The following is a 13,306-nucleotide window of genomic DNA, read 5'->3' as shown; positions in this document are numbered from 1 at the left end:
CGGATTGAGGACATTGCAGCGCTTTATTTGAATATGACTTGCCAGAAGCGTCAACTCATAACCAGACAACCTTGCGCTCGTCAAGTGTTGGGTTTTTGTGCGATTTAAGAGAGTGTCAACTGCATGCGGAACCATCACCGTAAGCATATTATCCATGACCAGTCCTGCAGATTGTCGGATGGATACCGCAGCTGCCGCTGTTGCTCTTAGACAACTCGGCAATGCTCTAGCTACCGGGTCCAAGGTCGAGGAAAAATATACACATGGACGCTGCTTACCGCCAAATTGTTGCGTCAAAACACTCAACGCACAACCTTCCCTCTCGTGAACGTATAGTGTAAACAGCTTACCGTAGTCAGGAGTACCTAACACAGGGGCCGAACACAACGCATCACGCAGTTCAGAAAAACTTTTCTGACACTCTTCCATCCATGGTAAAGGAGTTGGAACATCCTTGCACGTGAGGGCTACCAATGGCTTCGCTAGCAATGACAAATTTGGAATCCATTGCCTGTAGTATGATGTGATGCCTAGAAAGGCACGCACATCTCTCTGAGTTGTTGGCACAGTCATTCGAGCGATCGCTGCAATTCTCTCTGGGGTCAACCTTCTTCCCTCCTTTGCCAATAAGTGACCCAGATAGGTTACATCTTGGCAACAATATTGCAGTTTAGAAGGTGACATCTTGTGATGTAAGTCACAGAGATGTTGCAACCAAGACACCGTAGCAGTCTTACAAATTTCTCGTGTGTCGGCAGCCACCAATAAATCATCGACATATTGGATCAAGGCCGCACCAGCCGGTAACACAAACGCATCAAGTTGACTTTTAAGGGCTTGGCTATATATCGATGGACTCTCACAATAGCCCTGAGGAGCACGTTTAAACCTAAAGCTGCGGCCACCTAAAGAGAAACCAAAAAGGTCCCTGCTCTCCTCAGCAATCGGAATGCTAAAGAAAGCATTCTTCAGATCGATCACTGAGAACCAGGACGCAGATGCTGGAATCAGAGTCAGTAAAGCCGTAATGTCAGGCACCACAGGGAACTGAGGAACCACAATTTTGTTCACCTCCCGTAAATTAATGAAAAAACGATAAACAGGAGGCTTAGATGGATCAGTGCGTTTCAAAATGGGTAGCACAGGACTATTACACACGTTTCCCCGGGTCTCCTCAATAACATCTTTCTCGATCAAGTCATAAATGATCGCTAACAACGCCCGCTCACCATCAAGGGAGATACGATACTGGGGAATACGTGGTAATCGCACATTCGATTTCAGTTGAACAACATAAGGGGAGATGTCAAGCAGGCCCACGTCATTGGGACCTGCTGCCCACAAAGATGCAGGAAGAGAACTCAATTCCGGTGGGAGGTTATCAACGGACAAGTACATAGGAGAGATTACTCTCTCACCCAATGTAAGCTTCACTCCCGCAGGAGAACAATACAAAGTCGCATACAAACGTTTTAGCAAATCCAGACCCAAAAGATTTTCACCACAACCAGTAGTCAAAATCAAAGGAGCTTTCAGCTCACAAGGCCCAATTGTGAGGGGCAAGGGGCACGAAACCAGATTGCTAACAGGGCCGCCGGAGAATCCAACGGAAACATTTGTTAAGCCAGACAAAGGTGCGCCAGGGAGTTTCGAATGCATGATGGAACTTTTTGCTGCACCAGTGTCCAACAGAAAAGGCTCAACTACGCCCGAGGTGGCAACTTCGACGTAAGGCCCTCTCTGATCAACCGGAACTGATACTACTCCCTCTCCTTGTCTATGGCTGTCCTAGTAATTACCGTCGTCAGTACCCTGATCGACGTAATAATCGTCCACATTGTACTGTGCAGATCTACCTGACGATGATCCACGCTGATCAAAACAATTATTGGAATCAGAGGAATTATTAGAACGCTCATTTTGATTCTGAGTAACACCACGACCTCTACCTCGTGAAGCCTGTTGAGGACCACTACGGCCTCCTCTAGATGAATTGCCACTATTTTGATCGCGCAAAACCGGACAATCGAATTTCAAATGACCCTCACCTCTACAATAGGCACACTAATTGTACCCAAGCGTAGATCTCTGCGAAGGAGAGTCATTCCGCGACTGTGACCTAGCGGGCTGTGATTGCGATCTATTCCGCTGCTGAGAATCATTTTGATTTGAGCGCGGAGGATATGCTTGTTGCAACAGAACTTTTGTTTTGAGCTCCTTCGTCTTTTTATCTGCACGATCTTTTTCCTCTTTCTCTCTATTTTCATAATATTGAGCAGTAGCCAATATCTGAGCAGAAGTAGAAACAGCCCACGCACTCTCTGAATTTCTTAATTTATTGCTTAGGTCAGGCAACAAATTCAATACAAATTTATCCACAAACAATCTCTGGCCTCCCTCAGTGCCCATATCCTGACCACTGTGATCGATGAATGCCTCCTCAAATCTCGTAAAGAAATCGGAGACACTCTCGTCCTTCTTTTGCTTACAAGCAGACAATTTGTCCCAGTTGACTTTCATAGCTGGCATAAGTGTTTTCATAAGGGTAATAATTCTCTGAGGGATATTGGTAATGAGCTGTTCGGGCTTAGCCCCACCAACTTGCAAACCTTCCGCGGCTGTAAGTGCAGCCCAATCACCGCCTACTTCAGCTGCATGATCTCCGTGACGTATTTTCGCCCATACCGGTTGCGGTACAACATTGCCGAACAACATGTCGATGTCGGCAAGATTCATTATCGTAGCATCGACTAATTAAGACAATTCTTTATAGTACCCTGCCGGATTTTTGCGAGGGTCGGGCAAAGTCTGCTCTACCTGTAAAACTTCTGATCGTTTCCATGGAAGGTGTATCCACACCCTCTGGAAGTGTGGCAAGATCGGAGGGTTAGCACCAGGGTTACCTGGCATATACACTGGTGGAACTTCACGCATGGGATACTGACCAGGCGTTGCCATCCATTCCTCATGCTCATCTTTAAATAGTGCACGAGGCATCACAGTGGGACGAAAAGATAGTAGATGCTCAACAGCACGTTTAACATTGCTACCCACAATCATACCACTCGAAAACTGAAGCTGAAGTTCAGTTAGAGCAGACAGTACATCATCTGCCGCGTCAACTGATATCTCATCACGTAAGAGTTTACACATTTCTTCAAACACGAATCTCTGGGTTGGCTCGTTAAATTGAGAGAACGTATCAACAACTATGCGTGGAGGATTTTTAAGGGGATACCTAATCCAATTTTTCGCCATTTTAAATAGCGTATCACGTTCCCTACCACCAGGAAGCTGACTTCGTCTTTGGGGAGCATCAGAATCAACAGACCCAAGAATCGGTCCAAGAGGAGAGTAAAAGTTAGCAACAATATTAGGAATACGTCGCCGAACAGACGGGGAAGAGGAGAGAAGTAAAGGGGTAACAACAGAAGGACCAAAAACAGGAGGAGCAGAAGCAGTAGGAGTAGCCACAGGAGTGGAAGTAGCGGGAACAGTAGCTTGAGAAGGTATAGACGGCGGAGCAGTAGGGACAGGAGCAGGTAGAGGAATAGGAACAAGAGGATTTGCAATAGCAGGTTGAGGAACAGGGTTAACCACGGGAGCTGTGGTATCCTGTGCATATGGAGGTGGCGACTTCAGTAGATAGGACAGCAAAGGATCCTCTACTGCTTCCTCTCCCTTCTTATCCGTACCCGTCGGTAAAGCGGGATAACATTTATCCACTGTCATACGTTGCAATCTATCAAAAATTTCCTTTTCCTTCTCTTCCTTGTCTCGCTGAGACTGCTATGCATTTCTCATCGTTGTAACAATACCTTCTCTCTTATTACGTTTAAGCTGCTTGACTTCCTTCTGCTTGGCTTCCTTACGTCATAACCGAAGGGAATCAAACATGGCCAGCCTTGCTTTCTTTTGAAACAATTTAGCTTCAAGATTATCTAAAATCGGGGTTTCAAAACTACCATGAGGTGGCCAACTAAGGACACCGTCATTTTTAGTGTAACGAACCCAACAATCATTAAATGTGATAGGACCCACACCATGTCGACTATATAATTCATAAATTGGAGTTCCAACTGGAGGTAACGGACACGAGTCCTCCAATCGGGAATCCGCACCACAACCTCTAAAGCAACTGAACAAAGTACTACGGCCAGGCATCGTGCACACTAACCGAGTTTCACAAACGTCAAGGGTTATTGGATTACAATGTCCCCGCAAAAAGTGCAAAACCCTCGGTTTTTGGCGACTGCAGACGTCAAATAGAACAACAAAAAATCACAAATGCAATGGAACCATGCAACGACTAAGTACCCACAAAGACCAAGGATTTTGGGAGCGACCCACAAATACTTAACTCAAAGAACAATGGCGTCACCAGGAAGGCCCGTCAATCGTCTCGCTGTACCAAGCTCTACGCCAGGCGCCAAAACAGGTCTACAGTCAGGGCAGCAGTCCGTCGCAGCCGTCTGGAGGTGGGGATCTTCGCGGGAAAAGTCTTCGGGCCACTTGTTTCGACAACAGGATCGATGAAGCGGGGTGCACCTTCCCTCGGAGATTTCACACGAAGTTCCTCACGATCGTCGGGCTTTGGACCGGTACCACTGATGCAGCCCCACGAGGGGCGCCAACTGAAGGACTGGGTTTTTCTAAGACCCAGCGGTGCCAGGGATAACACCTGAAACCTTTGTGGGATACCTGTTCCGGCGTGCAAATGACAGAGACACGGGACACTTCCTTTGGCGTCAAAGATTCGAGCAATTATTTACTACAGGGAACACAGAAGTCATGAGAAGTACATAGCATGTATGTTCACGGAGACTGCTTCAAATTGTATCTGTGGATCGCTCCTTTTATACAGTTTTTCGTCATACGATAACATGGCAAACAAAAAGGTTACAACCAAGTTCCCACAGTAAATTTCATAGGAGGTCGCTTTCATGTATTCAGAGCCCGGAACATAATTACAGTAACATTTGCCGGTTCCCAACTGTAACAGTACATCTTCCCACCATTAGTGCATTCCGTTCGGCTGTAAAAGAATCAAGGAAGAGTCAGAAACAGGTGCAGAGGAAGACAAAGATAGCGAACAGATCGAAAAGAGTGTAAAGGGGGTGGTATCAGGAAACACGATTGCAGGGATCAAAGGAGACGTGCCTAATGAATGCACAACTGAGACAATAGACCAGCACGGAAAGATGAGCCTCGAGCGGGGCCATCTGCCTTACAGTGTCATCCCCTTCGTCATAAAGACACCCTCAAAGGAACACGTGTCTTCCGCAAGAGTTTGGGAATCCCAGGGTCGCGAAGCGGACAGTGTCCGTTCGCTGGCTACTTGAGGGCAAGAAACAAAATGAATGCTGTATCTAAAATGGAACCCGTGGGTTCAGATGAAGAAACCCACGAAACAGACAAACGGTTTAGGCTAGCACAGCGAAAACGCGCACACCCACTAAACTCGTAATTTGCGGTTCATAGATACCAGACTCGACCATATTCAGGCGAGTCGAAAACACCACTTACAATTGTCACTGAACCTCAGACTCTCCGGTTAAGATCTGTCAGGAGGCTCTACCGGTCGCTTCGTGCAGTGGCCGGCAGTCCCATGCTCTGCGCATCCTGAGCTTAAATGCGAGGTCTCTAGTTCAACACCACCAAGCCGTTAGGGACCTGATGCGAGATGAGGCCCCTGACATTGTGGCTATTCCCCTCTGATTTTTCAGTCTTCACCCTGAATCGATCGACTAGGGGAGGGGGTATCGCTCTCGCAGTGAGATCTAGTCTCTCTTGCTGGTGGTCTGCCCTTAACATCGCAGGCTGCGAGAGTGCTATCTTTAAAATTTTGGTTAAACCTCAGTTTTCCCTTTCAGGGATGGTAGTCTATCGCCCTCCGGGAAGCGATGTGGCATTTAGGGCTGCCTTCCCCGACGCGGTAAGTTCTCTGGCGGTGGGGTGTGCTAACTTCTCTATCTTGGGGGACCTCAATCAGCACTTTGAGAATCAGAATATCCCTACGGTGTGCTGTATTCTGGCCGATCTGGAGGCTCTTCAACGCCAACAAATAGTGCGGCATCCCACACATGTAGGCGGCCATACGTTAGATCCGTTTTTTACGAACTTGACAGAGGCCACAGTAACGGCCGTTACTCCGCTCGGCTGGACGGACCATTCTTCAGTGGCCATCTATGTCCCCTTGCCGGGAATTTCTTCTTCTGCTCCCGTAAGGACGGTCTCCACACGGCACTGGAGTAAACTGAGACTTGAGGACCTTCATCAAGCCCTCGCGGCAATGCCGTTGGGACCTTTGGAGGACGTAGATGCAGGTTACGACCGGTTCTGCTCGTGGGTTACTAAGGCACTTGATTCCCTAATTCCCGTTTCGACTAGGAAAATCAGCTCCAGGGAGTCAAGCCCTTGGTATGACAGTGCTTTACGCACACTCAAGGGCAGTTGTAGGCGAGCAGAGAGGGAGTGGCGGAAGGTGTACGACAGCGGGAAGAAGGTTGTTTATCTCGCTGCCGTTAAAGCTTACCATCGTGCTATATGCCGGGCCCGGGCAGCTTTTTACGCTGCGGAGTTCGGCAATAGCCCTAATCCATCAAAAACCATCTTCAAAGTGGTAAAGGACCTTGTGGCAAAGCGGGCCTCGGCTATAACAACGAGCTCCACGGCGCATTGTGAGGCTCTCGCCTTGTTCTTTTTAGAAAAAGTTCAGAACATCTACTTAACATTCCCTGATACTAGGCCACCGGCAGGTACTCCATGTAACATCGATGGAGATTTTCTGCTTCATGTGTTGCCCCCGTTGACATCTGAGGGATTTGACATCTTGGCTCAGCAGGTGAAATCCGGGTCGCCCGCTGATCCGCTTAAGCCAGCCCTTTTTAGAGACCAGCTGTTTGTGGGTCGTACCTCGGTACTTTCCCTGATTAACATCTCGCTGGCCTCGGGTACGGTTCCAGCAAGTTGGAAGCGGGCTGTGGTTTCTCCTATTTTAAAGAAACCCTCTCTGGACCCGGAAAAGCTGGAAAATTATCGGCCTATTTCCCTGCTCCCTTGGCCGACCAAAGTCGTGGGGGCCCATGTGAACAAGGTTCTTTACGACCACCTCACTCGAGCTAACATCTTAGACCCCACCCAGAACGGGTTCCGTGCTGGTCACAGCACGGAGACCGCCCTTCTCACCATGGCTGAACATCTTCGCACAGTGATGGATGCAGGAGAGATGGCGGCGCTTGTATTACTTTGATACTGTCTCTCATCCCATCCTGTTGCACCGCCTTGAGGAGATTGGAGTGGGGGGGTCCGCCCTCCAGTGGTTCCGGTCCTTCCTCGATGGTCGCCTCTTCAGCGTTGCGGTACCACTGTTCCAGTCCAAGTTCCATCCTCTGAAACAGGGAGTGCCGCAGGGTTCCTCGCTGAGTCCCACGTTGTTCAATCTATACGTGAGACCGCTGGCTGAGGTTGTCAGGCAGTGGGGTATGACTATGGTGTCATATGCCGATGACACCCAGCTAGCGGTTACGATCAGCGGGGATGCGGACCAGGATGACCCCAGGTTTCAGAGTGGACTTAGGGCGGTGGCAAGCTGGATGAAGGCCAACTGCCTCCAGCTCAACGCGAAGAAGACCGAGATCATGATCGTCGGTAGAAGGGCGGATCTCTGGGGGGACAGGTGGTGGCCTTCGGAGCTTGGGTCGGCCCCTCTTCCGGTGACGGAATTAAAAAACTTGGAAGTGTGGATGGATCCCACTCTCAGTTTTGTGGGGCACACAAAGAAAACGGCTGCCTGCTGTTTTGGAATCCTCCGGGTTCTGCGACCAGTCCTGAAGTTCTTCGACCCCCGAACCCGGCAGTTGGTAATACAGGCGACTGTTATATCGCGCCTGGATTATGCCAGCTCTCTCCTGGTGGGGGCTAACCTGGCTGAAGTCACCCGCCTCCAACGCGTGCTGAACGCTGCCGCTAGAGCTATCATTGGTCTTCCTGGATCTTGCCCCGTTTCCAGTACTCTGAAAGCATTGCACTGGTTGCCAGTCAGGGCCAGAATCCAATTCAAAGTACTGTGCCTGGCCTTCAAGATTCTAAAGGGTACGGCTCCTCAAACTCTTACGGACCTCTTGTCCTGGTACGTCCCCACTCGGCCTCTGAGATCTTTGGGCCAAGCTCTCACTATCACCCCTCGATATAAGTTGTGCCGTGTTGGTGGTCGTTCCTTCCGGGTCAAAGCAGCCGAACTGTGGAATTCCCTCCCGGTGGAGATTCGGTTGTTGGAGGATCTTTTTTCCTTCCGTAAGGCTATTAAAACTTTCTTATTTTAACTTGGTTCCTCCTCTTTAGCTGTTGTGTTTCCTGTGGTTGTTGCGTGTTACCTTGACATGTGCCGGGACGCCCCTTGGCTGGGGCAGCTGTGCGCAGTACAAATTCACGTAACATAACGTAACGTAACAATTACCCTCAGGGAGGGACGGGAGGGATAATGTTAGGCTCCGTGTCTTTAATGAAATCCAGATTCTCTTGTCATGTTAATAGGAGAATCGCAATTTCATTACAAGACAGGAGGCTACATTATGCATGTTGGTAGCCTTGAATAACTGCATCAGAAAGATGTTCAATTGGTTTACAATAATGATGTGCAAAAGTATAGGCATTAGACCAATCAGCAGACTTAAGGATAGCATCCAACTTACCACCAGACCAGAATGACTTGCTGGCCATAGCACTCCTGAGAGAGTGAGCTTGGAACTTAGACAGGTCAATGCCAGCAAGGTTCATAGCAATTTTAACCCACCTAGCGATAGAGCAGGATGAGATGGGTTTAAAGGGACTAACGTAAGAAACTAAAAGTTGATTAGCATCAGGAGGACGAAGATTAGACATTCTGGAATCGTATTCCTTCATGCAATCAACAACACATAATTTTGGATGAGAATCAAAATGAGGGTAAAAGATAGAATCAGACATGGTTTTAGTTCTTCTAAATATTTCGAATTTAACACCAAACATGTCATAACATCTATTAGAGATGTCCAGAGCTTTGACATCGGAAACTCAAACCAATATCCTTTCAAAATGCCCTGAAGATGTGGAACTTTTTCCACAAATATGTATCTCCCGGACAAAAGGACAGGTTAGAAAAAATGCTAACTATAATAATAGTCAATATTAGGCCCATAATACCCAACTATGGTGTACCACTGCTTTTAAAATTTTAACATCACAAATAACCTATCACCTTTTAGAGTCCACCTTAACCTCGCCTAACATTGCTATAGCTGTCTGTTTGAAAATAAATGCTGCAACTTTACTACAGCAAGATTGTGTTGTGTGGCAGGAGAAATCAATCCATCTCTGCTTATCACAGATGGACTTCCATTCCTCGCTTGTTAGGTGAGTTTCTTGAAGGATAATAATTTCGAACTCGGATTAACACAGATATTGAAGGATTCTCCTCTGTCTAGGTAAAACTCTTACGGCCACATGCATCATTGCACCCGTTTGCAATTCCTAAATTGCGAAAATTAAGGAATCGCAATTTAGAAATCGCAAACTGCAATGCATGAAAAATTCGCATTTTTTTTGCGATTCGGTATTTTTCCTTAATTGCGATTCACAATTTGCGAATCGCAATTAAGGAAAACCCTTCCCACAGCCTCATTGCATCTTGGAACCAATGCCTCACCTCAGCTGTGCTCACATCTTTGACGCCGGTCCTTGCAATGACACGCAAAGCAGGGTTTAAGGTATTTTTATTCAGCAGGCATAACTGCAGGCGAAGCTGGGCCCCTGTATCTAACCCTTGCTTCATCACTGTCAGCCTGAAGATATGACTTTGTGCTGGTTCAGTGCTACCAGATATCCACAGTTGGTGCTGTATGCCTCTAGGTGCTATTTTCTCTAAAAACTTAAAAAATCTATATCTCTGGTTCTACTGATTGGATTTTTGTAATTCTGGTCTTTTGGTAATTACTAAACAATGCCCTGTGTTTCTACCTCTGTTTTGAACTTTTTTTGTGATGTTTTTTCACTGTGTTGCTGTTTAAAGTGTTGTACAAATACTTTTCACATTGCCTCTGCGGTAAGTCTGGCTTCTCTTTGCCAATGTACCCGAGATTTGAGCACAGGATAAATTAGGGTTTGCTGGGGACTTCACTCTGAGAAGAATTGTGATTGCTGCTTGATAAGGGTTACACCCTCCCCCTCCAGCCAGTAACCTAATTTCTTACACTGGGGCAGTGGTGGGATCTAGACTTGTGTTTGGGCAGTGCCTTATAGTAATCTTGTGTTATGCTACCACCCCACATAAATCATTTAAGACCAATTATGCTTGCTTGGCTTTTTTTTTCTCCAAATTTGTTCTCTTGTTTCGATACCACACCTGTAAGGATGGAATTCAAGCTGGCAACGTGGATGTCACAGTGGTCCACCTAAAGAAATTCTGAAAGGAGAGAAGGCTTATTGCCAAGTACACCGCCAGGAAGGTGGAATTGCAATATATACTTAGGGCCTGGGCAGAAGTCCATCAAACTCTGGAAGCCACAGAAGGGAATGATGTGATGTAAGTACAAGGAGATGACTTCTCTGAGAAGCAGTCTTCAACTAAGGGAATGACTTCAACCCTGAAGAGGAGTCCCCTACCAAGGCAGGGAGCAGTGTCTCTTCCTGCGGCCTATCTCCAGAGGAGCTGACAGAGAAGAGGAAGGAGAGAGAGTTCAAGCTGCAAATTGTCAAGCTAAGGAGTAAGAAAACAAGGCTGAGAGGGACTTAGGAGAGACAAAGTTAGTATGAGCTCATGAACTGAATTTGAGAGAGATGGATCACAAGGCCAGGCAGGCAGAGTCCATTGGGGATGGTGGCGGCAATTCTACAGTGTCTTAAAGAATCAAAAAGGTCTGCAACATCAAGTATTTGACACTTCATTATGTGGTGAGTGATGATGTAGACATCATCCTACGAGGTAGCCCTGAAGGTTTACAAGACCCCAGAGGAGCACTGAGGGGGTGGTTTGTTGAAACGTGCCTAGAGTAGGACGGGTCACCTTTCTTACGTATGGGCATACCCTGCCAACTTAGGGCAAACAAAGGGATACTAAAATGGGATGATGGACAGAGCGTTTGAGAAAATCAAACACTCACCCCCAGTCAATTGATCTGGGTTTAATCCATCATCATTCTTTAGCTCACTCCACCACCCCAGACATGGTTCCCTTGCTCACTATGCCACTGGATTCAAGATAGCCTGGCTGATGAGGGTTATGAACCCGAAACCGGTCCCAGGATGCGTGTTTCCGGTCCAGGGAAGACATGGCTTGGCAGTTCGGGCTGGACTGTTCCCATGAGGCACAGGGTCAGACTGATCTGCATATGGCCATGTCTGAACTGGGGTGGTGCATTGAGCTAAAGAATGATGCTGGATTAAACCCAGATCAGTTGACTAGGGGTGAGTGTTTGATTTTCTCAAACGCTCCGTCCATTGTGCCCTTTGGTATCGCTTTGTTCTCCCTTCGTTGGCAGGGTATGCCCAGACGTGGGTCCTTTGCTCACTTTGCCACTGGGTTCAAGATAGCCCAGTTGATGAGGGTTATGAACCCGAAACCGGTCCCAGGATGCTTGTTTCTGGTCCAGGGAAGACATGGCTCGGCTGTTCGGGCTGGACTGTTCCCATGAGGCACAGGGTCAGACTGATTTGCTTATGGCTATGTCTGAACTGTGGTGGTGGAGTGAGCTAAAGAATGATGATGGTTTAAACCCAGATCAGTTGACTGGGGGGGAGTGTTTGATTTGCTGAAACACTCCGTCTATTGTCCCCTTTGGTATCGCATTGTAAAGTGTCAGCTAGTGTCCTCAGAACAGGTCCTCCTTAACAAATTCCACCAAGTCAAATTAACCGACAAACGTGAGAGCTATCTACTGGTGCCTTTAGTTCACTTTCGGTGGGAGTATATCAGGTTCTCTAAAAGTAGCTGTGAGTCATGCATTCCTGTAAATTGTCTGTTGGGTAATGGCCTGGAGCACACTATCTGGAAGGAAGTAGAGCTTGGGTCACCCTTGGAGCTGTTGGTATTGTCTGAGTGGGTCTATATGACCACATGGTATATGACTGCCGGGGATGGGAGTCAAGGGTGCCTGGAACCTGGAACAATAGCATAGGCAGTTGCCACAAAGGAGAGGGGCAAGTGGTGCGGGTAACCATACCCTTCAAGTTCCAGCGGTTGAGGTTGACAGGGTACTAGTGGAGGATGCCCCTGAGCAAACTGGGGAGGACTTTGATGCTCTGGGTGATCTGCCTAAGCTTGCTAGTTGACACCAAGGGTGCCCACCAGGGAGGTATTCTGCAAAGCGCAGAAATCATACCCCACTCTAGAGAGCTTGAGGTGCCACACTGAGGCCCAGGAAGAAGGTGTCACCTCTGGGTATCCCCTGATCCACTGGGAGAGTGACCTCCTATACAGTGAGCCTACTATTCCTGGGCCTGGAGCAGTCTGTGTGCTAGTGGTTCCCCAGTGTTACAGGACCTATCCACTTGGTTTGGCTCATGACATACCCCTGTCAGGACATCTTGGGCAAAACAAGTCCTTTGCAAGGATGTTGCCCACTTCTGTTGACCCCGGATGAAGACAGCTTCAGATGCATTCTGTAGGTCCTGTCCCACCTGCCAGGCTAGTGGGAAGTCAGGAAAAAGCGCAAGACTCCCCAGGCCCCATTACCTGTCATTTGCACTCCCTTTGAGAGGGTAGGCATAAACCTGTTGGATGCTTGGACTCTAGGGCAGATTTAGGCAACAGTTTCATCCTGATCTTGTTGGACCACGCCACTAATTACCCAGTGGCCAACCTACTAAAGTCGGCGACTGCATCTGGAGTGAATGGGGCCCTGAAGGGTATTTTTACCTGTAAGGGGTTCTCAAAAGGGATAGTGTCTTACAGAGACACTACTTTCATGTCATCATACTTGGAAACATTCAACACGACCTTGAAGGGCATATTAATGGGCCTATAGGAGCCCATGAGGCCTAAGTGGGAAGCCTTCCTTCCATGCCTTCTATTTCCCTACAGGGAGGTGCCGTAGAAGGGAGTGGGGTTTAGCCCTTTTTAACTCCTCTGTGGCCACCCTGTTAGGTAGCCTCTTAGCCTTGTAAGAGAGGAGTGGGAGCAAGCTCCCAGGAAACCCGTTTAGGATGTGGTCAGCTATATGATGGCCTTCCGTACCAGGTGCACCGTTTCTGCAAGAAGGTGAAAGGAATCTCAAGGCCTATCAAGAAGTTATGAAAATCTGGTATGAATTGAAGGCCACTCTGGTAGAGT

The sequence above is a fragment of the Lissotriton vulgaris genome, chromosome 8 (assembly GCF_964263255.1).
Source record: "Lissotriton vulgaris chromosome 8, aLisVul1.2, whole genome shotgun sequence".
Taxonomy (NCBI): Eukaryota; Metazoa; Chordata; class Amphibia; order Caudata; family Salamandridae; genus Lissotriton; species Lissotriton vulgaris.
This window is presented reverse-complemented; position numbering follows the sequence as displayed.